Genomic DNA, 26,328 nt, shown 5'->3' with positions numbered 1-26,328 from the left:
GGTGGAAAGGAATCGCGGTTCACAACGACTCTTTGGGGGCATCCCCATAAAGGATTGTTTTCTCCTTCGCATGATGTGAGCTTACTTCTTTGCATTCCTATCGTAAATGCAGGAACGCGTGCAATTTTTAGAAAGGGATGCCTAAATTCTTCGTACGCCTAAACGCAGGCCTTAGAAATAGCAGAAAAGAAAGCAACGGCTCGCTTTTATTACCAATATGTGCACGGTTTAACGTCCCAAAACCACGATATGATTATGAGACGTCGTATTGGAGGGCTCCGCGGAAACTTTCACCATCTGGTGTGCTTTAACGTGCACTAGCATCGAACAGTACACGGGCTTCTACCATTTAACCTCATCAAAACACGGCCACCGCGACCGGGGTCGAACCTGCGACCTTCGTGTCCTCAGCCAAGCACCCTATCGACTGATCCACCAAGGCGTAGAATGGCTCGCTTTTGGAGGAGAGAATTGTGGGGTTGTTTAGGGAATCATTGCACATTGGGGTCACCTATATAAGCAAAAAAAAAACATCGTAAAGGAAGTGCAGCTGTCATTAAATAGGGAATTTGCGCACTGTCATCTAGGAAAGGAACAATCAGGGGGATGGCAAAACAAGTTACAAGAATTTACAGAACGCTGCACGGGCGTAGTGCGTACATTTCCTTTTAGCGGTGCCAACTTTAGGGCATGGTAGTCAAGTGTTGTTTACATCAAAGCAATGAGCAAAAATAAGCCTTAGGTGTAGGACGGACGTCTCGTTTTTTCTGCAGTATTGCGATGGTTAATGCGCACCATAATTTCATAAGTGCACACAATTTTGGCTATATAGACATGAGTGTTGAATATATAGACATGTCACTAGTAGTTTAAAATGGTAAAAAATTGAGCTTGTTAGCACAGGTTCATCGTAAAAAAAAGAAAAAAAAAACATTGTGGGTATACGCCATTGCCCGTTAGCCAGCGCTTTGTCCAGTGGTCTTCCTTCTCTCGTATACCCGTGCTGTTTTTGTTTTGTTTTGTTTTTGTTTCGATGCGCGGTAGTACTCGTTTAGCAGTGCCAGTTTACGGTGCATTAAAGAACAATAATACATTACCATAGTGGTTGGCACATCGCTATTTTAATGTTCAAGACCGGTACTAACCGCTATAATCACTCGCATCGTGTTAGTGTGCCCATACAACAACTCATGCAGGCAAAAACGTTTAACGCCATAGCCTGTTTCGCAGAAATTTCAGTGCCGGCGTCAAAAAAATCAGAGTTCTCCATGAGCGAAAATTTGAGAAAGATGCAAATACAAAAATAGTGAAATCAGGTTCGAGTCTAATCGAACCCAGACCTTCTGGATGGCCAGCAGGTGTTCTACCACAGAGCCACGTCATTGGTTGTAAATGCTTAAAAAAAACCTATGCGAGTCTGAATGTGATGCCGGGAGGATACCTTCAATATGTGTAGGGTCGCGTGGTAGAATCGTAGAATTGCGCCAGGTGTAAAGACAAGAATGCGAATGTCACGACGAAAAAATGAGTTTCAAGGTCCTAACATTGCAAAGCGCTCAGACATATTGAATAATTATCACCAGTAAAATAATGAAATGAGCAGCTGTATGTTCCCGTGTTGCCTTACGGGTGTGTAGTGGGCACCCTGCTAATTTACCAAAAACAATAATGGCATAGTGGGTACTTTACCACTGTATACTTGCAATAGGCGTTCAATGATACCTTGAAACGGCAAACGTTACTCGCACAGATGCTCCTTCTTTGCGACACGGTTGAGGCACCCAACGAGATGCGTAGTGGGGCTACCGATGAATAAGGTTATGTGAACGTGGCCCGTTTACGCTATATCGTGTTCGATAGACTGTTTTTCCGTGAAAAACCTGGGGGACGCCATATTGGGCTGTTAAGTCGATGTTTTCTTGTTTTTGCATATCGCGACGTGAATGAATAAGGGCATGAAACATCGTAAGTATCAACCCAGCCATGTACGTGTAGCACGCGCAGCACGGTCCTTTCAGTTGTTTAAAATGCAAAACAAACACAAAATAAAAACACAAACACAAGCCCAACACGGCGACATTGAAACTCATCCGTAAAATAGTTTATTGACGGCGAAGCTGAATCGTCGTCCAACTATATCGGATGCTACATTGCCTGCTAAAATAACCTTTTGTTGAAAGTGCGTAAGCCAGCCTTCAATTACCTTGCGTAGAAACAACATGTACTGCTTAAGATTGCTTTTCGAGCATATCCTCACATGTAACAGATTATTGTTGTGACAGATTGATGTACAGAGCTGCCATAATTGAACGTGAGAAGATAAGTTTTGTGCGTACCTTTTTTTCTGCCACAGAGTGACTGTAAAGAGAGATAAAAAAAAGAAATCATTAAGAACAGATACTCAGTCATAAGCGGCTACAGAATGTGTTGCGGCTTTGGTGTCCTCAAGTTCGGTGACCCGTGACGTCACTAGGGCAGGCAGTCTGATGTTGTTCTCTTTTTACACGTTCAAATTACTTTTGTGAGCAATTCAACTATGTGAAGGAGGCATATAGCGCAGCTGTTTGGCACAAAACAGTGTTGACATGGCGGAGGCCAGTTTGGCATCAAAGGCGAAGTTGTAAACGTTCCCAACAACTTTCAAACTGCTTTTTAGTGTCTGCTACGACACATCGACGACACTACCATAGATGTGCCCATTACATGGCATTTGGTCACGAAGCCCACCGACGGCAGATTCCGTCTCCGCTTCACGACGTGCGTCGTCTGGCTTGCCACATGCGCCTGACGTTTCGTTCACGATCTTCATTGGTATTTGCCGTCCACCATCACCGTTGAAGTCTTTGATGTTCCTTTGGTCCTTCCTCGTAGGCATGTTACTATCGGGAGTCCTGACTAAACCTGACCATACCACCGCTGTATTAAAACATAAGTGGAATGTGCTGATCGGCACTTGCTGCCTTCATTTATTTAATTATACTTCAGCGTGGACGACCGAGCAGCATATGCGCCCCGCCTTGGTGGTCTAGTGGCTAAGGTACTCGGCTGCTGACCCGCAGGTCGCGGGATCGAATCCCGGCTGCGGCGGCTGCATTTCCGATGGAGGCGGAAATGTAGTAGGCCCGTGTGCTCAGATTTGGGTGCACGTTAAAGAACCCCAGGTGGTCGAAATTTCCGAAGCCCTCCACTACGGCGTCTCTTATAATCATATGGTGGTTTTGGGACGTTAAACCTCAAAAATCAAATCAATCACAGCAGCATATGCTCTGCGATACACTGTTTCTACCGCGCACACCACGTCATAGATGCGCTTGTTCGTCGTCTGCTAGCCGCAATTTCGCCTGCTAAGCTGGTGCATCCTGCATTTCAAGGTCCATCTGGATGAAAACATGGTAAGCGAATGCAGAAATTAGTGTAAAACGGTTTACATTTAAACTGTTTAATAAATAAAACTGCAAAGAAGTGAAGAACATAAAATGCAGGATGCATCAGCTTAAAGACAAGGCTAACAAACGGCAAACAAGCGTATTCACGACGTGTACGCACGGCAGAAACAGTGCATCGCAGCGCACATGCTGGGCATGTGCACTGTTTCCAACTATTGTTGTTACGCGCCGCTGATAGGGCCGTTGGCACTCGCGTGTTTGCCGCAACAGTACATGCTCACCGCTGTACCTTGCACAACAGAGTGGTCTATGAATTTCCCTTGACCTATGGAGATGGTTTTGTGGGGCAGACCTGGAGATGTATCAATAAGCGTTTAATGGAGCAAGGGGATGAAAGAGAAAAGCACTTGCCAGTTCCTAAAGTCCCAAGAAGCGCAAACCCACTTTTAGAGGTTAGGGCATGCGAAGGGCCAGCACGTGAAGTACGGGAGGCCTCATATAGTCATGTCATGACCTAGGTAAGTGTTTCAGGGAAGCATTTCTATATCTGTTCAAGAAAGAGCTTGAAATTTATTGGTTGATAGGTGACTTGATGGCGAAGTGTACCATCGTCCCGCGATCATGACTGTTATTGCGCACGCGCATTGTTTCACGAGGCAAGTTTGTGTGACTTCAGTAAATCAGTTGTTAGCATACGCGTATACGCCTGGTTAGGGGGCAAGGGGGTGCGAGCCGCCACTCCCCCCTCTGAGAAAAGTTAGTAAAGCTCAGCCCCACCCCCCCTTCTAGACAGTATAGTCACTCTTGGCTGCACGCTGGGGAAAACAACAAATAAGAAAAAAATTCCGTCACAACAGTAATAACCTAATTATGTTCTTACGGGAGAATAAAACTGTTACGAGCCAATGTCACAAATAGTGAAATTTTGCCAAAATTTCCGCTGTGATGATTTTTCTTGTAGATGCTTTGTCGTGTGGTCGCCTATGCGATGTTTTCACGTTTTGTGCTGTAGTATGGCAGAGCAGGCAAGCGCTGAATAGGGGCCCTATAATATTACATCACTTGTTCATGCTTTTATTCTGCTGTGACTTGCTGATGCTGTTACAGATTGGAACGAGGAAACTTTTTGTGTACCGGTCAAATCATTTACGGCTTCCGTAAAATACTTAATCGACGTAGCGCGTTTTGAAACATAGGACAAGAAAAGGGACAGAAGGGACGTCGATTAAGTATTTCTTTCCAACATGCCCAACTTTATACTCTAGTCAATTTCCGTAAAATCATTTTCTTCGAAAAGGGTATATCAACACCGCTGCTATGTCAAACCTGTTGCGAACCGATGAGTGTGCCGAATCGTTTCTGATGAAGTTTTTCCGCACTGAAACAACAAAAAGTGTTTTTTTAGTCTCTGATTAATTTGATCAGCCTTATTGTAAGATATTTAGCGCCACCTCGACTTTCGCAAACACTCCCACAATCACTCACACAACCACCCGAGTGAAACACACAGCTTACAGCGCTGTAAGCTGTGTGTGTTACTCGGATGGTTGTGTGAGTGATTGTGTGAGTGTTTGCGAAAGTCGAGGTTGCGCTAAATATCTTACAATATGACGAATAACCAACTAGCTCAAAAACAAGTTTTGTTGAGCTATATTGATCAGCCTTGCTTATGGTAACTTAGAAGTTGGAGCTACAGCGGCAGTAAAAAACGAAAGTAAAACGCCCTTTTACAGAGGTAATTGAATATTTACTGTATATTGATAAATTAGGGTTTGCCGAATGTATGTTTTGGTGTTTCGCAGCTATAGGCACTGTGCAGTCGAGTTTTCCATTGTGACTGCAGCGCAGAGCCCAGTGACTAGCGGAGGAAAAACGCAATAATAGGTTGAAGTCAGCCAAATGGAATGCCATGCCCACGTCTCCCTGCCCGCGTGACCGTATACCGTAGTTACCGTATACGCGAACTAAAGGTAGCATATAGAGTGACTTTAGCGCCAGGAAAGCAGCTTCCACTGGTCAGCGCACGGTGCCTGTAGCCCCCTTTAACATGTATAGACCCTTTTGCTATTTACAAACAGAGTTGCTGGATGGCTTCAGGTTTTGTGCACCAGTGTAGCCTACAGACATTGGCGGGCAAAGAATGTTTCAGTGAGTAGCCCCCTCATATTCAACACTTTTCTCGGATTTGTCTGGCCAGATATTTCAAATACACTTTATTCAAAGCTACACACAGCATTACAAAAGTTAGTCGTTAACACTAGGTGCCTTTTTTTAACCAGAGAGCAGAAAAAGACTTTTTATTTACTCTGACACAACTAAAAAGACAAGTTTCCTGCTTCAGCGTTAGAGAGTGACAATTGAAGTAGCCGGAAGCTTTTTGGAAAGCAACACGTGCTGCTGCTATTGCTATGTTGACACCGACCGAAAAGGTGAATGTATGCATCCTCGTTTACGCTTGGTACATCTCCATCCCGGTGACTAACATCCATGATAAATTTATTAAACTATTTTGGTATGGTATCTGTTGATGTTAACCGCCAAAGCATAATAAGAAAGAGAGAGAGGCGTGATAGCAAGGTGAGCGTCGCATATTGGCCGCTGAAACTGGGCTAAGGGCGCCATTCCTAGGCATCTTAAGTCGATTTAACTTCGTGGTATCTACGAAAGCTACGAAAGCGCATTGTGTCATATATATATATATATATATATATATATATATATATATATATATATATATATATATATATATATATATATATATATATATATATATATATATATATATATATATATATATACTGGCTGACGAGTGACTTGTGAGCTACGTCTGCCTGCCCCTCACTCGCGAAAGAGTTGGTACCACTGGTTGTTAGTCAACGTTCGTCCTGTCATCCGCTCTGGTGTGTCATCCCAAGCCTAGTTAAAGTTCATATAATCTAGACTGCTAGTTCGATGCCTAACGCAGGTCACATTTAGTACCTCCCTTACCTTTTTTTATGAATCTTAGGAAGTTTCCACCCGACCCGTCATATCAAATCATAAATGAGCATAATTAGCGGAGAAAAAAATAATAAATAAATGTATTTCAATGTGTGACAAAATCGAGTATTATCACTGTAATTAGTGCTTTTTCACTGCTAACTCTAACCTTCAACCACGAAAGATGGACCCCACCGTAGTTCTATCTTCCATCGGTGGTCGTACACACACACAGCGTGCGCTAACGTGTTGTTACTTCGTCACATCACGTTTCTTTGTTTGCCCGTCATTATTATTGCATTGTGGCTCGCCTTTTATGCAATATACTACCTTGCCTAAATTTACGTTTTATACGTCTACTATATAGGATTACGCCCACACTGCACCATCACTGTAAACGTAGTATCCTTCTGTCATGATGATGACTAATATTATGATGATATGGGGCAAGCTGGGCGTATGTATATCCTCAATGTTTTAGGGGCGAAGCTCCTCAAGGTGTAGGAAAGTGCGGTGTTCTCATAGCCACCTCTAGTTCTCGAAGTGTTCATTAGATGGCGTGGCGGCGCCACGCATGGGAACACATAGTGTGATGAGAGATCACTAGATGGCGCTCGCGTGGCGAAAATTTCAACAAAGAAGTATTTTATGCACCATAATAGGCAAGGATGAATCAAGTGGCGCAATGGCTCCATTTTCACAACGAGAGTGAGAAAGGGCTGAGAAGAGGGTTTCTAGTAGTACACCGACAGGCCCAGATGGCATTCCAATTATGCTGATAAAGACATTAGGTCTCAAGTCTAAGCAGGCTTTGAGAGAGGCAGTGAGCAAAATAATAATCGATGGTGAAGTCCCCGATAGACGGAAACTTAGCAGGATGAGCATGATCTATAAAAAAGGGGGACAAAGCTGACATAAACAACTACCGTCCTATAACAGCGACATCAGTGGCCTACAGGCTGGCTATGCAGATTATAAAGGAAAGACTGCAGGCATGGATAGAAGCTGAGGGAGGGGGTGCTGGGGGAACTGCAGAATGGGTTTCGGAAACACAGGAGGTTGGAAGACAATCTGTTCTCACTGACGCAGTGCATCGAAATAGCAGAAAAGGAACACAGGCCTCTGTGGCTAGCATTCTTAGATATCAAGGGAGCGTACGATAGCGTGGTTCAAGAGGAATTGTGGGGAATACTGGACACACTAGGCGTGGAACATCTAGTCACTAATCTTTTAAAGGGTATCTATAAAGGTAACAAGGTAGTTATAAAATGGGAAAAAAGGTATCCAAGCCTGCAGAGGTAAAACGGGGGCTTAGGCAGAGGTGTCCCCTGTCACCCTTCTTATTCATCATGTACCTACAAGGATTACAGGCCAAATTAGAGGGAACTGAACTGGGCTTCAACCTCTCTTTCGTCAAACTAGGAAAACACATTGAACAGGCACTACCAGCATTGATGTACGCAGATGATATGGTACTAGTGGCCGACAACAAGGAAGATTTCCAGAGATTAGTGGACATCGGCGGTAATGAGGGAGATAGGTTAGATTTCAGATTCATTAAGTAAAAATCAACAGTCATGATTTTTAATGACAATGAAGGTAGTGAGCTTAGAATACAGGATGTCACGCTAGAGATAACAGATAAATACAGATATCTAGGCGTATGGATAAGCAATGGGGCTGAGTACCTAAGGGAACACGAAACATAGGTGACGACTAAAGGTAACAGGAATGCAGCGGTAATGAAAAACAGGGCACTGTGGAATTACAATAGGTATGATGTAGTGAGAGGAATATGGAAAGGGGTCATGGTCTCTTTTCTGACGGTCGGCAATGCAGTCTTGTGCATGAGATCAGATGTTCAAGCAAGATTAGAAATTAAGCAACGTGGAATAGGTAGGCTTGCCTTAGGAGCTCACGAGAATAACCAAATCAGGGAGTACAAGTTGATATGGGATGGACATCATTTGAGGGCAGGGAAGCTAGCAGCAAGATAAAATTTGAGAAGTGATTGACAAAAATGGGGGAGGAGCGTTGGGCTAGGAAGGTATTCAGCTACTTGTACATGAAGAATGTCGATACAAAATGGAGGAAGCGAACCAGAAAATGGACTGGTATATACTTGGAAAACAGCAGTGGTTCAAACAAAAAAGAATTAACGGTTAAGAAGAAGGTGAAAGAAGCTGAGACCGATATGTGGAGAATTGGCATGATTAAGAAGTCCGCACTAGAGATCTATCGAACTTTCAAGTAGGAAATAGCCCAGGAAAATGGTAGGTGTAACCTTAAGAGACAAGAAGAGAGCAGAGTGGATTAGGGGACAAACGGGAGTTAAGGATATCATAGTTGAAATAAAGAAGAGGAAATGGACATGGGCCGGGCATGTAGCGCGTAGACAGGATAACCGAAGGGTAACTAACTGGATTCCCAGAGAAGGGAAGCGGGTTAGGGGGAGACAGAAGGTTAGGTGGGCAGATGAGATTAAGAAGTTTGCGGGTATAAATTGGCAGCAGCAAGCACAGGACCGGGTTAACTGGCGGAACATGGGAGAGGCCTTTGTCCTGCAGTGGACGTAGTCAGGCTGATGATGATGATGATAATGATGAGCCCAGGAAAGGATCTATAATAATACTCGGGGTAGTTTTCTACTGTTTGAGGCCAGGACGGGAGTATTGCGAACAAAGACATATCGGGCCAAATACGAAGGGGTAGACACGGTATGCAGTGCGTGTGGAGAGGAAGAAGAAACTGCCGAACTCTTGATAATGTTCTGTAAAGGGCTTCACCCTATAGTTCAGAATGATGGCGCAGAGTTTTTCAAAGCACTCGGGTTTAGGGACAGGGAGGTCAAAATGGACTTTAAGCGGGTAGAATTAACAAGAAGGAGGTTATCTGATTGGTGGCTAAAGTCAAGGCACGAGTGAAAATTAAACCTTTCACTGCAGAGTACGAGTGCTCAAACTCACTATTTAAAGGAAAAAAATAAATCTAGTTTTTAGTTCACAAATTATTACGGCTAGGTGGCGTTAGCCACCACCCGATCTAAAGGGTACAGCCATATCAATCCATCCAATCCATGATGAATTGAATATGAGATGGCACTGTGGCGCTCGCTGCATACTCTCGTGTGGTAGGAGACCACGTTCCCTCTGGGCGTGCTTCATCTTTCGCCGGCAATCTGTGTGCTTCGAGTATGAGCGACGAAGACAAGCCGGCGGAACGGAGGGCTCGGAAAACGGCTGCAGCACGTGCTCGCTGTTTTTATATGATGATCGACTGGGCGAAATTCTCGGAATATTCACGGGTACCGATGAAACCTCCAGAGCTTCGCCCACTCATCAGCAATCACCCCATGGATAAGCTGTTTTTTTTATCTAATACTCATGAGTGTGCACAAGGGGCGGGCCTAGCCATCTAAGTGGGGTAGGGGGTGCAAATTATGCCCCTTAATTTTGCTGAGTAGTCCAGTGCCCCCCACCCCTGTGATCAACATTCGCACACCAACGGATGGCTATTTTGACGCCGCTAGGGGCACGGCCGCCATCGGGCACACGATATTCCTTCCTCCGTGGGAGCGCTCAGAAAAGCAGGATCTTCACGGATCTCTGTCTTCAGCGTGTGACACTGTGTGCAAGCACGTGTAATTGTCTTTGTGTAACTCCTGGACGCGCGCCATGTGGAGAATTCCGAATAGCGATGCACTATTACCATGCCATCAAAAAGCAGGTACGTGTTTTGTGCCTGGCTGTAATTGTTGGTGCAAATAGTGACAAGCAAGGGTATCGTCGTTTCCATCTCCCAAAAATGCAGTAAGAATACAGCAGCGGGACCGTATTACAAAACGGAGCTATACAAAACTCACCCACGACTGCGTCGTTTGTGAACTTCACTTGGATGCGATGTTTATACAAATGACTCATTGTCGTGTTATCAATGACGGAGTGATGTAGATTCGCCGCAATCGGCTGCTGCTAACAGAGGACGCCATTCTGACAATCTTCCTGGATGCACCAAAATACCTCACAAAGAAAAACGCCAACTGAAAGGAAGGGAAGAGATTTGTGTGAACAAAGTGAGCCCAGACTAAAAATAGGACGACTGTGAAGCAGCAGCCGCTGTAATAAAGTGAACTAACAAAAGCAGAGCATGCTGCAGAATCGGAATTTACCGAACTTGTGCATACTGCATGCATACTGACAGCATAGAAGAAGAGCCTCAGTGTGAAGTGTGCCACAACAATAAACTTTCAAACACATGCTGGAACAAGCTAATGTTTTCCGGTGAGCCAGAGACCGCCACTTTCAAAGTTTTGCTAGTTCAAATGTGCCGAATTGGATCGTCTGCTCCAGAATATGTGAAGGTTGAGCAGGCTGGTGAGTAAGTAGGATCATTATGTTGTTCCGTCTTTTGGAGTAAAATGTATCTAAAACGCGATGTTTGCTTACCAGATGATGCACAGTTTGCGCTGAACAGCCCACGTTCTCAGGTGTTATGTGCTTTCTCTGGTAAAAAACAGGACACAGTCGGATAATATCATTATTTTGCCAGCTCATACTTTTCTTCTTTAGTGCAACCACAGCGAACGTGCGAGTAGGTTAACAAAAGTGAAATTTTGTGGGTACTTTTACTCATAATTATCAGCTATGACTTACCGTAGTGCATTCTTTCGCACTGTTTTGAATCCTTTCCTGATCGGCTAACTGATACGTGAGCATGTGGAAAACAAGATACTTTTGGAGAACCAGCTGGTTGCTTTGTATTTTTCTTTACATTGCCAGAAACACTAGTTCAATATACTCAGTAGTGTAACGACCACAGTGTTGAAGCATTGTGACACGCACAATTTATAAATCTTAAGAAAATATAGCCCCTTCCTCGAAACATTCAAGTTGCGGCCTCACAATAAGCATAGCTTCCGGGCAAACCAGAGTTGTCTCTTCTGTTTTTTTTTTAAATAAGTTAGTACCTAGCTAGGGAATAATAAATGAAGAATCGTTGGGGAGCACTTCGTATGGGGGGACGGACGCCGAACGCTGAAATTCACAAAAAAAATACGGGCCACTGTTAACTACTCTTCCGCCGTCACTAACGCACATCTCGCGCAACACAGACAATAATAATTGTTGGGGCTTCACGTCCCTAACACACCATATGATTACGAGAGACGCCTTAGTAGAGAGCTACGGAAATTTCGACCACCTGGGGTAACGTGCCCCTAAATCTAAGTACGCGGCCTCGAGCATTCTCGCACCACAGTAACTGCTGCGACCTGCGGGCACCATAACCATTAGACCACTGCGGCCCTCGCGCATAGCCAGGCAACTCAATAAAATTGCTCCATTTAGCCTACAACAAAACCATGCCACGAACAAAATTTTAAAATATATATACACATATTTAGCCATCAGATGCGTTCTATATGCTCCCGACGCGCGCAGCGCCATCTAAACCTTCCGCCATGTTTCATTGCACGTATGTGCGTCTAAAGGCCCCCGCCCGTCAGACTGCCATATTGCTTGGGTGGCTATTAGCGGTGACGAACGTTTGGAGCGTGTTTCACCGGCACTCGTTTGCTCACGAGCGAGACGCTGTCGTGTGTACATAGCGCTGGAAAGTGAAGTTGACAGAAAAGTGGAAATTTCAAGAGACATTGAGGAACCGCTACTCGGAAACATTCACCGTGGCAGCCGTCTTCAGCTGGGCTGACAGTGCACCCTCCCTTTGTCGCTCAGTGTGGAGTTTCCTACGGAATAAACTCTGGTAGCACCAGCGACACACTATAGAGAAACATACTTACATTAAAGGCGGTCTCTCCCGTAGGGCCCTGCGGCCCAGCTACTGCGCTGCTTTCAGCGCCACGAGTGGTTGGTCAGAGCCGATAATGTCTTCAGCATAAAGAAAATAACAAAATTATTTCTTTCCGACGCTGGGATTTGAACCCGTACCCGCACGTTCCGAAGGCGAGTGTCTTTACCACTAGGCTATTCATTCATGCATCCGCGAAGGGAATGCATGTACAGCACATCTAAACCACATGAATGTGCCTCTGTGCAAAACGAAGGCAGAAAGTAAACATTTTCCAGTCATACTTTACTGTTTTATCTTGTGATGCTAAATGTCCTCAGCGGGACAGGACGTAGAGCGGATATACAAAATTGCACAAGTTAACAAAATTTATTCTTTGCAAAAATGGATGCCAATATTGGGCAATGATTGTCCTTCTGAAGAGCCTATTACATGTCTTAAAAAGGGAGTAAAAGCGAAGATGGGTACGCCATCTATCGGTTGATCAGACCCCTTCTTGCTGGGCCGCGAATAGGTCCCAGGGGACACTCTTATTGAAGTATATTTCTCTATGGGCACATGGCATCGCGAATGACTGGAGAAAGACTGACCTACACGTGTGCAAGGAAGTAAAGAACGCGATGGGTGCGACCATTGCTCGGCATGTGCTTTCGCATCCCCGTAGCAGACGTGGCGGCAAACTGCCCGGGGGCGAGAGTAGTAAGGTTTTCTGTTGCAGTATGGCTCGATTTATCTGGTATTCTTAACAAAAACAATTGCATAAAAATACTATGAGCATGGCGTTATGCAGTAGCGTAGTTATGTGCAAGCCACTGGTACCGAGGCCTCACACTCCATCGCAGCGAAGTGAGGTTGGCGAACGTACTTGCCGGCAAGAGTACTTTGCTGCGATTGACACTACGCTTCTTGGTGTGACAACGTGTAACTGACTTTGGGTTGAAGCGCGCTCACTCAAAGTGCACTTAAGTTGCACCGTGTGACTGGGATGTAACAAAAGTAAGCCTGTAAGTATATATTACGCTGGCGCATAAACATGACCCAATTTATCATCGAAGTCCAGTGAGAGTACATTGTGGTGTCTGTAAACACGGCTGGTAAAGATAGCTGTTTGGACAGCGTACTTGCGTATATCTCTCGTTGTGCAATGAAAATATAATATCCTGTGGCAATGCCGGCAGAAACTATCTAATGTTATAGAGGATGATATTCGAAACTGGGAAAGCCTACCTGATTGATTGATATGTGGGGTCTAACATCACAAAGCACCATATGATTATGAGAGACGCCGAAGTGGAGGGCTCCGGAAATTTTGACCACCTGGGGTTCTTTAACGTGCACCCATATCTGAGCACACGGGCCTACATTTCCTCCTCCATCGGAAATGCGGCCGCCGCAGCCGCGATTCAATCCCGCAACCTGCGGGTAAGCAGCCGAGTACCTTAGCCACTAGACCACCGCGGCGGGGCAAAGCCTATCTGAGGCACACAGCTTCAGCAGAGTGATAAACTAAGCTGCTTGGTGGTTATTTAGTTTATTTTTGCTAAAGACAATAATATTTTAAGAAAGACGACTACAACGGACGCAAGCTGTGATCGTCTTGCTATGCCTGTTCTTGCTTTTAGTGTAATGAATAAGGTAAGAAGATCTTGCAAAATATTTGCAAGCAAATTGCTCACCTGTAACAGCCGTAACCATAGAAGTGTAATCAGGAATTATAAGTTATGCATAGAAGTGGCAAGTATATCATATCGGATACAATTCTCTCACTACTATTCTGTATCTATTTCGCAGATGTTTTACGTCTCAGCGTCGTGTATCGTATCACATCGATACTGTTGCAAAGTAGGATGGGCCCAACCCTTATTTCGGCTCGGGAATCTTCCTGGTCTGCGCAGCGTCGGGGCCGAAGGTGCCAGGCAAGGTCAATGGTTTATCCAACACAATGACAGGAAACTATGGCGTCCGTATAGGCACAGTATGATGTGACCTGGTGGGGCGTTCCCTCGCAAACTAACTACTATATGTCGTTAGATAGTAATATTTGCAACTAATTAGCTTAGGTGGTAATCATTGGATTCTTACATCTGCTCTTGATTACGGAAGAGCCAGCCATGGGACGATTATCAAATGTTCAAAAGCAGACAAACGATATCAGGACAGCTAAGCATTCAACAACTCAGGATCACCATGGGTCTACCCCTTTATCCTCTAATCTTTAGTGCCAATTAGACCATCAGCTCTCAAGATGTATCGACACACTCGTGCGCCTAAGATATGGAACTACCTACACAAAGCTCTTTTTTTACTTCGGAGTCAGCGTGCACAATCGTCCACATGTTCATGTGGCTACGACGACGAGGATGTGTGCCATCTGTTGATTGACTGTCCCAAACACCACCCACGTACACGGCGACTCGAACAGCAACTGCACGCGCTAGATTCGGACCTAATAATTTCGTTAGCAAAGGTACGAGTACTATGGTCATCTAGAATAAACGGCGAACAATGAAAGTGCCCGAACTTTTTTTCTATACACGAAAATTAGTGATGGATATTGAGAGGACTATATTGGAAGTGCGCACCACTTTGCCCTGCCCAAACGAGAATTTTTCAACTCGCCATTTCAGGACTTTAGTATATGTATGCATATTGTTTACGTTTCGTAAAATTTTATTTTAGGAAAGGAAGGTCAACGGAGACGGTCCTATTAACACTTAAGGAAATGGTACTGCAAAATTTTGAACGAAATCTTTTCACATTAGCTATTTTCCTTGATTTCAGCAAGTCTTTCGATTGCATTAATCATACCATTTTACTGCTTAAGCTAGAATCATGCGGAATCCGTAGCACGTCACTTCAGTTAATAAAATCATACTTGCAAAATAGACAGCAATGCGTTCAGTTAAGCACTCATACGTCATCATATTTACCTGTTCTAAATGGTGTGCCCCAGGGAAGCGTACTGGGGCCGCTATTATTTAATGCTTAAATAAATGACATCGTGGATATTGATCCCAGTGTGAGCTTTGTTATATATGCTGATGACGCGAACTTACTTTTTCCAGGCCCTGACGCAAATGAGCTAATTATCCGGTGTAATAAGCTATTGAAGGAGCTTTTCTTGTGGTCTATCAAAAATTTATTGAAAATTAATCCACTGAAACAAAAGCCATCGTATTCCGAGCTAAAAACAAAATATTTTCATCAACACAAGCGTTAGCTTACGCAGGTGAAGACATTCCTTTTGTGGATGAACATAAAATTCTTGGCGTCACGTTTTCATCAAACCTCAGCTGGAACCAACACGTCGTTGACATCTGCAAAAAAGCCTCTAGTGTAGTTGGTGTGCTAGCTCGTTGTAGATATATCTTACCCGCAAAGGTGAAACTGCAAATATACCATGCTCTTTTTCTTTCGCACATAAATTACTGCAGTTTGGTGTGGGCAACCACGACAAAAACTAACATAATGAAACTTCAGACCATGCAGAAAAAAATTATTAGGCATGTCGCTAATTTAGATTATTTGTCATCAACACAACTTGTGTGTCGGGACTACGGTATTATTAAAGTGGAATATATGTATATCTTTCGCATTCTGCGATCCTGCTATTCCTCTTCCATTTCGTTTAAACAATTCATTAAAAATACCGCATGTCTAACTGCAAAAAATGTTTTCTTGGGAACAAGAAGCAGTGATGTTTGGATTGTTCCGAGTTTTCGCAATAATTACAAATCTCAAACATTGCAATACAATTTACCAATGATTCTCAATAAATACAGTCACGTAAATAGTTTCTCATTAAAAGAACTACGATCCTTTTTTGTAAATATAGGCTAACGTTTTCACGTTGCAAAATGTGCTGTCTGTACGATAGTACAATTTCATTTTTCTTTCAGTGTGTGCATCCATGCTGTACCCAATAGGTTATATGATATAATTCTGTCTGTATAATTTTGTTTGTCTAACATGTGATGAACATTGTATGATGCAGCACATACACAAGGAGCAAATTTGTATATATCTTCCCTGATATTTTCATCATTTATTTATTTTTATTGTTTTATTTTTTGGCAATAATCGTGTTATGGTTGCTGGATTTTTCTTTTTTTTTTCTTTGTTTTTTTTCTTTTTTCTTTTTTCTCGCGCATGCTGGTATCTGGATGTTTCGTAGGAATGTATCTATATGTGTTTATTACACCGTATTTGATATTGTGATGTTAGCTTATGGTCTTTATTGTTATACACATCTTTGTCATTGTCCCACCTGCCTCGTATAGGGTTCACTGGCCTCGTCAAGCTGTTCATAAACAGCTTTTAGCCAGTGAACTTCTCCAGAACCGGTTTCTTTCTGGGAAAATAAAATGATTTGATTTGATTTATATCGTAACAACCTAGAAGAAAGAGACAGTACTTACGAAAAAAGGTTGACAACTCTTTCAGGTATTGTTTATTTCAATTTAAAAAAAAAGCCAGTCATTTTTTTTTTCAGTGTATATGCTTTACTGCAACATAAAGTGCAAAAAAGTGACCTTACGAAGACCTTGGTTACAAAGCTTGGTATCCGTAAGTTAAGCATTCCCTTTCTTAAGCCTTCCAGCACCTTTGGGAATTTTGAAAAATCGATTTGCAAAAACTAAGCTTACGCTGACCCCCTTATACGGAGGAGCAGCCATAAGTATGATTTATATTTGTGCTTCACAGGTGTTCTCTAGCAAAAAGAATGTTCAGCATGTCTTCTGCGAATATGCAAATCGTTATTCCTTAGCATGCGAAAACGGAGATATTGCAGTTCTTTACTGGTATACAAGATATAATATAGTTACAATAAGATATAGCTGTGCCAGCTTGTTCATTCATGTTGACAATACTGAGCGTACAAACACGGCCACAAGAGGGAGATGTCAAGACACCATAAACACACAAGCTATGTTTGTGGTGTTCGGCTTATGCTCTCTTGTGTCCATGCTTGCGCGCCTTGTCTTTTTTACATGTTTATAGTCACATACGTCCGAGATAATACTCGAGCCGATTTGCTAGACAGTTTATACGGGCTGCACAGCTCACTGCTTTTGCTCTTAGTTTTCCATTTCCCTTTCCACCTTCAGCACGCCGCTTCTCTCTGTCAGCGTTCAGTCTGTTGGTTGTTTCGGTTGCTTTCAAATTTCCCTTTACCTCAGACGTATTTAATACCGTGATGCCGACCCTTTAGGATTTGACGAAAAGCTCTTCGTCTCCTTAAATGCGTCTTACAGCGCTCCAACTACATCAGACAAGCAAAAAGATTATGATGCCCTCTGTATGACTCTTCAAGGACACTGTGCGAGCGCACTCGTTCAAGAGGAATTGCCCTGGGCATAAGGAGCTCCCAAGAGCATGTCAGCAACATAAGCCGGATCGGAGAAAGGCTTAACAAAAGTGAGGCTCAAGTGCGCGTTCGTGGAAATGAGGTCACACATTGTTTGTTTACGTACATTTTGCAGGAATGATGATGGTGATAACAACTTTGTTTTACGCCAGATAAAGAGGCCCCATCGCTGGCCCACATGCTTATATATAGATGCCGAGATCAGACAAAAATATCTTGGCTCTTCGCGTTTCTTCCTCCTGGCGGATGGCTTGTTGCTGCGAAGCGGGGTCCCCACTCTCTACTATTTATTTGATTAGGCCCTGGTTAGCTAACAGGTAATGACATGATGACGTCATTGCGACTTGCCTTAGCACCGTGTTTACCTCCCAGTTATAGTGCGACTGCTGGCCTGAAGTAACGGGGCCGAATCCCGGCCGCGCTTGCTACATTTTGCAGACCCACACTGCTGGAGCTCTGTGGGCTTACATTTAAGTAGACGTTAAACAACTTCACGGCCCCATCGTGGTGGTCTAGTGGCTAAGGTACTCGGCTGTTGACCCGCAGGTCGCGGGATCGAATGCCGGCTGCGGCGGCTGCACCTCCGATGGAGGCGGAAATGTTGTAGGCCCGTGTGCTCAGATTTGTGTGCACGTTAAAGAACCCCAGGTGGTCGAAATTTCTGGATCCCTCCACTACGGCGTCTCTCATAATCATATGGTGGTTTCGGGACGTTAAACCACACATGTCAATCAATCAAAGCACTTCGCGTGTCCAAATTTTTGGAGCCATTGACTACTGCGTCCCCCGTCGTTATTGTGTCATGATTTTTAAACGTAAAAGACCAACAGTCAATATTATGTCTAGGATACTATACATCTTTTCAAAAGAAGCCCAAGCCTTATGAAATCGCACAGGTTGGTGTGTTTAAGAACTTGGTCTTACTTTATAGTCGATGTGTAGCTTTGCCTAACGTTGTTTCTGGCGCAATGTTCTCAAAGTTGAAGTAAGAGTAACAGCTAACACTCTGCAGCACATACCTGGAAGTTTACCTCGTGTTGCACCTTGAATTTACTAGACAGTATAGTGGAGAATCCTCAGTCTCTTATCAGTCCCTTTTTTCACGTTTGAGACATTTACCAAGAACAACCCGTTAAGCGAAATCATCTGTGGGCTCGTGCCTCTGGGAGACAACCTCGCTAATAGTTATGCAGAACCTGTCAACGACGATCAATGTAAGCGTACAAACGAACGCTACTAAAAGTTAAAACAAGCGAATTCGTGAACTTTGCATGCCATAACCACGTTGTTGTTATTTATATTGAGATAAGACTCGTAGTGGAGCCAGATTAATATTGATAGCGTTAAAAGTTTTATAGAAATCCTATAAATTGAAAAGTGCGTCGTCAATCAAATTCGATATATATTTTTACCACACTATCTTCGCGATCAGCCCATATTATTAGAAATACTTTTTTTTTTTGTAATCGTCAGACCAAACTTTCCTTCTTCCACCCAAGCAAAAATATGAGCCAATTGCTATAGATGTGCGGTCTATACTATCTAATTGGGTAGGGATTATCTATGATGCAACAATCACTTAACCGACAATGATGTGGCTCAAACATAAGCCCTATAAGTACAACGCAAATCACAAAATCGTGCAGACATCACCACCCGTTTCTGTGGTCTTCCTTTTGTTCCGTGTTTATTTGTCTCAACAAGAGCGCTGACTTTGACATAAAAGTGAACAAATATCAGAGTAGTGCCACACGTTTTTAACATGTTCATCTATGACGAGTATTCAAGTGTGCACACCATATGATGTTTGGAATGGTAAGGCCAGTTTCGTTTCTTAGTTTTAAGCCGTTTTAGCGAGCCACCTAGAAGTAATCTATAGCTATAGCTTGATTGAATACTACCTTTAGAGAGGGATCCACTCTGAAACGAGGGTGAATAGGCGCTGGCCAAAATAAGGGGCAAATTGAGGAGCCATTCACGTTTGTGAAGGGGGATGTCTGTATATCAGAAAGAAGACAACCCTTTGCTTATTTCTGATTCTGGAAACACATAGAACATTTTAGTAATGAGATCAGTGCGCAGATGCTGTATTACAAGCCCCGATAAATGTAAATTGTATGTTTTCATTTCATGTTTCCTATAATAAAGAAGAAATGACCATCCGTCATTTAAATTCTATTTGCATCGTGTAGGCAAATATGGTCATCGTATATCAGTTCTGCCACGTCGTTGTTGTTGCAAACACTGCGGCAGAACGTTGCTGGATGATCCAAAGAATGCTAGCCGCATGAAATGTTTGCTGATGACTTGCTTTTAGTTGTGTTATTCCAGCTTACGTTCCACGAAGCATCAGTGTCATCGTCTGATATTGCAGGTGATTGGTCCTTTGTAGGGCAGTAGTGCCCGGCCGTCGGAAAGACGTTAAGGCATCTCATTTGTGTGGCGCAGCGTATAGATGTAAAACATGTGGAATCAGGTGTTATCGGTCAAGGTGTCTGTTCTCTCCATAGAACGAGGCACAACGGATTCGATAAATGTGACGTATTCGTGAAAGATATTTACCAATGTCGCAATAACATTGCGCAAGAGTGAATGTGTGCACACTGAGCTAAAACATTGATGAAGCTGAGTGACCGCTTTTCCCCAGGACTCCTCTCAAAGACTCGACTTACCTGCTTTCTCGGTCTTGAAATTAACGTGATAGAGAATGTCAACATTGGCTCTGTGAAGAAACGCTTGAACCTAAAGGAGTACATTTCACACAGTTCCTTGTTTAGTCTTACGTTGTTCTCTTATTCGTTCGATAGCAAAGATGACTATAAAAAACGTGCTTCAAACTGGTGCATATACGTTATGGCCATCGGGCACATACATGTATAAATTTATATGTCGCTAGCAAAGAGCTCTATCTACCTGTGAAGGCAAATATATTTAGCAGATGGGCTCTATGAATACCTGCCCGGAAGAAGGCCGTATAGGCCTGCTGAGGCCACGCCTGTCTGAGCGAGTGATTTCTGAGTTGTTCTCGCCTCCGGCAAACGAGCGGCTTGCTCCCGTGGCACCGAGTGGCCGTTAGCACGCCATCCAGCGTCGCCTTTCTCCTTTCTCGGTATATGATCAAGCTTCGGAGACGGCACATTGCGTCCGGCGCAAGGCTTTTCGCCGCCGAGACCTGGGCACACTTGTTCGATCGCGCAGGCGAAAACATCCGTTTTGACAGAATACGGCCGACGCACATTGGCTAGGCCCGGCGGTTCGGCACGAATGCTCGAAGCTCGGAGGATCTGCGGCGGCTCAAGACCCCGCGCATTTGCGTCCAAAGAGCAAAGACCACCAGTAAATCAGGGGTTACTGCGGGAATCCGGGGGCGACCTGCGACCTCGAGTCACGTTGCTCTTGTGCTTCATAGAGCGCGATGAGTTCGTGCTGTAGCTCTCCAGTGAAAAAGAGGCGGCCATAGAGTGTCCGGCGCTTGTATTTACTTCCAAGTGCCGATAGTTTTCGCTTATAGTTGATGGTTCCCTGAGGAGGTTATACTGCTTTGTATCATGTTTGCCGGCCCTCGCAATCCCTGCCCGCTTTGCATTTTTTTTAAACATCGGCTCTTTTGCGGTTGAAAGTTATGGTCTTCGTTGGGAACGTTCTAGAAGGAGGTAACTTATGGTTACAGAAACCTAACATTGCGTTTATTGAACTTGTGTTGCTTCAACTGCGGGACCAGGAGGTGTTCTATAGTTAGGCATGTTGTATGTTGTATTAACGTGCTCGTTTTTTCTACCGTACGTGTTTAAATTCCTATATTATCTCAAAATCCTAAGACTAGGTCACTTGAGCATCCCATTTCGAGGTGTTTATTGTTATATGGACTGGCACGTTACGTACGCGAGAAACTGGTGACCTGTGAACGCATAATCTCCAGTAAACACTTCATACTATTTGTTAAGGGCTAATTCATTTAAACAATGAGATGACGATATACCACTGTGTGATGGATTGTCACGATGGATTGGTGGATTGTGGAGAGTGATGGATTGTCCCTTCCTCCCGAACTATCGTGCCATATATAAACGCATTTGATAGGCGTTCCTTGAAGTTGCCTGTGACGACGCAGCATTCTAGATCTAACTAGCACCAGTTTTGAGTGATGTACAATACAAAATGGAGAATAAAATAAGAATTTAAGGTTTAGAGAACAACAACCACAATAAAAAACAACGAAAACATAATCCCGTATAGAAACATCTAATCTGACGGCTGTGTAGTGTTTAAAATCCCCGTTAACTTGCTGCGCAGCCCTGGTTCTTCAGGGGATAGAAACGGCGTAAAAAAAATCGCAGAGTACAAGACGAAGAAGGAACGGCAGCAGTGCTATACAGAAAATAAACAGCGCTGTTGTCGTCCTTTCTCCATCTTGCGTTCCGTCAAATGTTTTACGCTGTTTCTGTCCTTGCTGCAGCCATGAACCATGAAACACGAGGCTTCAACACGAGCAAACCTTATCCTCGAGTGCAGGATTCATAAGTAAGATGCGCTCAGATTTTTCGCACCCTTTTCGAGCTGCGAGTGCTCGGCAGAGCCTCGTCAGCGTCGGATGAAGGGGGAGTTTCAGTAGGAGACAACGTGCGGCATTTGGCACGTCGGCGTCGTTGTGCGCATGCGCTTGGTTTTCACCGCTCGTGGTGCATGGTGCTGCGTGGAGTGACAGCCCTGCGCTCCCGTGTTTCCTCTTACAGTGTACCTACTTGTATATTAAAATGGGCTCGAACGAATACAGGGCTAGTGTTCACGTAGTTTTGTCGGCGTTTTCCATGTCACCGATCAACACGTTTACGTAACGTGCGTCCCAACGACGACAGCACTACCGTACTTATGGAGCACTTTCCGAAAATGCCTTCATATCAAGTTTGTATGTTTGAGGAACAAGAAGCCACTGACGACAAAAACATGTGGTCAAGATGCAAACAAAAGCAAACGTTATTTCTTCCGGCCACAAAAAGTGTCGCCTTTACTAAAAAAAAAACGATTACAAAACCCAGTGACCATCCAGCCATTGTGGTGGTCATGACGTTCTGCATACGCAGAAGAGTTTAGAATCATGCTGTGGCTGCCACCCTTTGATGCCAGGGGGAAGAAAAAAATCAGTCGAGTACTAAGATTTTGGCGCAAGTGAAAAGAACCCGAATTCAATATCTTGAAATTTCCGTTTCTTCCATTCATTCGTGTTGTCCCTCCTCATTGATTTGGATGCCGCCGCGTAGCCGTTATCATTGATGTCGACCACTCGGTTAAACAATTGATAAGAAATAAAGCTTGACATGTGAGGTGTAACGTCCCAAAACCACCTTATGATTATGACAGACGCCATAATTGAGGGCTCCGGAAATGTTTACCACCCGGGGTTTTTTAACGTGCACCCAAATCTGAGCAAACGGGCCTACAGCATTTTCGCCCCCATCAAAAAATGCACCCGCCGTAGCCGGGATTCGATCCCGCAACCTGCGGGTCAACAGCCGAGTACTATCTTAGCCACTAGACCCCCATGGCGGGGTGAATAACGACGAAAGATGGCATAGGGAATGCCTGCTTACTTCACAATGATTGAAGGCGTAGTGCATACCCTGCAAGTGTACTTGCAGCAGCTACCCGAAGAGTGTTAAAGAAAGGCTCCGAAAGGCCGCTCTTCGTGTTTTAGCTTTGAGAGTGCGGTGCCTCCAGCGCTGGCCCGGCCGTTTTGCTCTCTTCCTCACCCCCACTTACCTTTCCGCCCATGTGTATAAGTTACATGGCTGCGATGTGCTCTCTCGCTCGCCTCACATTCATTTCCGCCCGTTGTTATTATGCAGTATATATGGCTGTACGATGCCATACCTTCTCCCCTCCTTTCCATTCTCCTCATCCAAACAACACTACTCCTCCACTTCACTTCCTTTCCCAACCAATTGCTATACTATACATGCATGGCTATGCTGTGGTTCACTCACCGCGTACCCACCTTCTTCTCCTGGGCCGTGGATGCTGTGTTTCACCGTATCCCCTCATCCACACCCTCCTTCGCTACGTACGCTGTGCACAATACTTCAGTATGGCGTGTTGTTGGACTAGTTGGTATATAGATTCCACCGACAAGTTTAAGCTCCTTGAAGAAACACATAAGAACAGAAAAATACGCGCACAGACACAATGTACAGGCTATTTTTTGTTTGTTTTCACACTCTTTTTTGTCTCGGCAGTTTAGGCTTCTCGGCTGAATCTTTAAACGGAATAGCCTAACACCATGCGTAACACCATGGTGTGTTTGTTTTTGTGTCCTGATGTGTTCTTTTCTTCGCACAGTTTAAGCTTGTCTGCTGGACGATACATCACCAGTTTTAGTTCGGCTTCGACATCTCCGCTGAAAAACGCTGGCTTAAAGGATTACGCCCACTCCAGAAAGAGAAGTGTTTTTTCGTGCAGTCTGCTGTCTCAACGCGAAGCCTTGAGAGGGCAGCGCGCAGAAGGGTATATAAGCCGTTTGTTGGTGACTTCTGAGATCGCTCGCACTGGTTCTCGGCACCACGTACTTGTGATCAAAGTTTCACTAGCTGCTTGAGTGACGCAGCCCCCGCCTTTCTCCCGCCTTCCATGTTCCTTCGCCAACAAAAAACCAGCGAAGGATTTTAACGCGATAGCGTTAAAGAGCTCGTGTCGCAGAAAACCCGCCGCCGGCGTCGGCCCCGTTGGTTGTGAGTGCAAAATCGTCTGTGCGTCTGTAACCTAAAAATCAAGCTCACACTGAAAAGGCCGCGCATTCGAAGAAAGAAAAAGTGCTCAAGGTCACAAGGCGCGGTAGTTTCTTTGCCCTGCCACCCCTCTCTGCTTAGCTTCCAGCGCTTTCATCGGCACGAGAGAAGAGAGAATGTGATTGCAGCATGCGACAAGCCTTTGTAACTCCACTCGCACTGGACAGATTCTTAAAATTTTTGCGGCGTTGAATTTGTGAGGCAATAGGCTCTTCTAGTAAATTCATTCCATGGTTACTAGAAAATGTGTTTCAGGGCCCCTTTAACGCATTTTTTTCGACAGGTGTCACGACGAAAACGAGACCATTCGGCAATAATAGCGCGCGCTGGTCCAATATACGGCGTGCGTGTTTGTTTGCGTGCGTGTGTATGTAACGAAACATATGAATAAGTATGCAATTAGCGGTTGAAGGGTGCAACAGGGGCTGGATTTCGCTATCGCGTTCAATTCTTAAAGGCGACGCTTAAGGGTCCTGCAATTTTTCTCTCTACTGAGGAGCCATCGATGGCAGCCCTCACACGTGGGGTTATGTTAACAAATGCACCCTCCATGCGATGGAAATGACCAGCTCGTTTCATGTCTGCTTCAACCGCATTCGTCGTCCCTCTCGCAAGCTTTTACCCGCGGGCAAAACATGATACGATGCGCCGTGAGATATTCTCAGTTCGGACTTTATACGGAACACAGTGGCGACGCCGACGGCGAAAATCAACCGAGAGGTTAGCAAATAAAATAACAATAAATGAGAGGGCCCAGTGACATGAAGTTAAACTATACAATCTGATCACGGCCAGGCAGCTGAGGGGGTTAAGTGCAGGATTTATGTCGGATATTCATTAACCACAGCTGTGAAAAAATTGCCGTCGCTTTGTTCCCGGAAGCCTGGGAATTTTACCGTATCAAGAATATGCTATCGGAGCTTGTGTTGTGAGGCGCTCTCAGTACGCGTTTACGCAGCCTTATGTGTCGCCGTGTTGGAGCACATTAAAATAATTTGGCGAACAATCAAGCTCGCGCAATGATTTTTAGGCAGCATGTGAACTGCACCGGTCCTAATCTGTCAGAAAAAAAAAGTAAAAAAGCCCACCTTTTCACCTGGAGCAAAGTATACCGATAAACCCCGCGTGCATGACCCTACCGGAAACCTTGCCAAAGAAACTTCTTTGCAAGCAAACACTGGGGCATTTTCAGTAAAAATCTTACGCAGGAAAGCGCGAAGCGGAGTATGCGGAGGCGGACGTGCTTTTAAGAAAAGATCTGGCTCTATTGTCATTTCTCGAAAGATCTACCAACAAAGTGCCTCACTCTCTGTGCAAGAACGAAAAACTCTACGCTACATTTGCGTATGGGCACAAGCAATGTTTATCTTCCGGTATGCAGTTCAGACTCCGGGCGCATAAAGGTGGGAAAACAAGCATAGAAGGAACGCGCAGTGCAAATACGAAGCGTTAGTGTATTCAAACTGTGACACCTGTATAGTTGCTTCGCAAAAGCTCACCGCGCCATAACGTGACCGTTCATTGTGAGCTTGATGCGAGCCCGCTATCAGAAGGCGGCACAAACGGAGCCTACTCGTGAAAAAAAGAACTAAAAACGAGAGAAACTAGAACAATGGTGGTAAAAAGAGGCACACTTTCGAGTAACAAAAACGGCACTAAGTGGTGCGCACGAGCCGTCTTTCTGTGAGGCCCCCTCCCATTTCTTTTGTGCCGCCCTTTTTTGCCCCAATCGCGCGTTCTGTCTTTGTTGTATAGCCACGGCAGCGGGGGCGAGCGAGATTTGTGCCATCAGGCGGAGACTTACAGCTCTGCGCTGTAGGCACGCAAAACTCCTGCGACTGGTGACGTCAACGGGCTGATCCGGCTCTTCTGTGGTGCTCGCTTCGAGTTGAGCCCGCCGCGCTGCCTATAGACCGGGCACGCCCTGCGCATCGAGAGGCGAACGTCACATGTGTGCACCGAGTAGCGAGGGCAACAGGCACGTGGCGTTGAGCCGCAGACGACGCCCGCG

At 44.6% G+C, this 26,328-nt stretch overlaps 1 protein-coding gene across 6 annotated transcripts in view; it reads right to left on the bottom strand.

The window, feature by feature from the left end:
• Positions 1–26,328, bottom strand: part of LOC119175757 (U-scoloptoxin(11)-Sm5a) — a 248,667-nt gene that overhangs the window by 136,822 nt on the left and 85,517 nt on the right. For 3 of the 6 annotated variants that reach the window (XM_075876116.1, XM_037426712.2, XM_037426713.2), the window contains exon 2: positions 26,122–26,241. The exons of the other annotated variants lie outside the window; for them this stretch is intronic. The gene's annotated coding sequence lies outside the window, so the exon portion shown is untranslated. The remainder of the gene's footprint in view (positions 1–26,121; positions 26,242–26,328) is intronic. 6 annotated transcript variants of the gene reach the window in all.

Source organism: Rhipicephalus microplus, chromosome X (genome assembly GCF_043290135.1).
Source record: "Rhipicephalus microplus isolate Deutch F79 chromosome X, USDA_Rmic, whole genome shotgun sequence".
Classification (NCBI taxonomy): Eukaryota; Metazoa; Arthropoda; class Arachnida; order Ixodida; family Ixodidae; genus Rhipicephalus; species Rhipicephalus microplus.
This window is presented reverse-complemented; position numbering and strand designations above follow the sequence as displayed.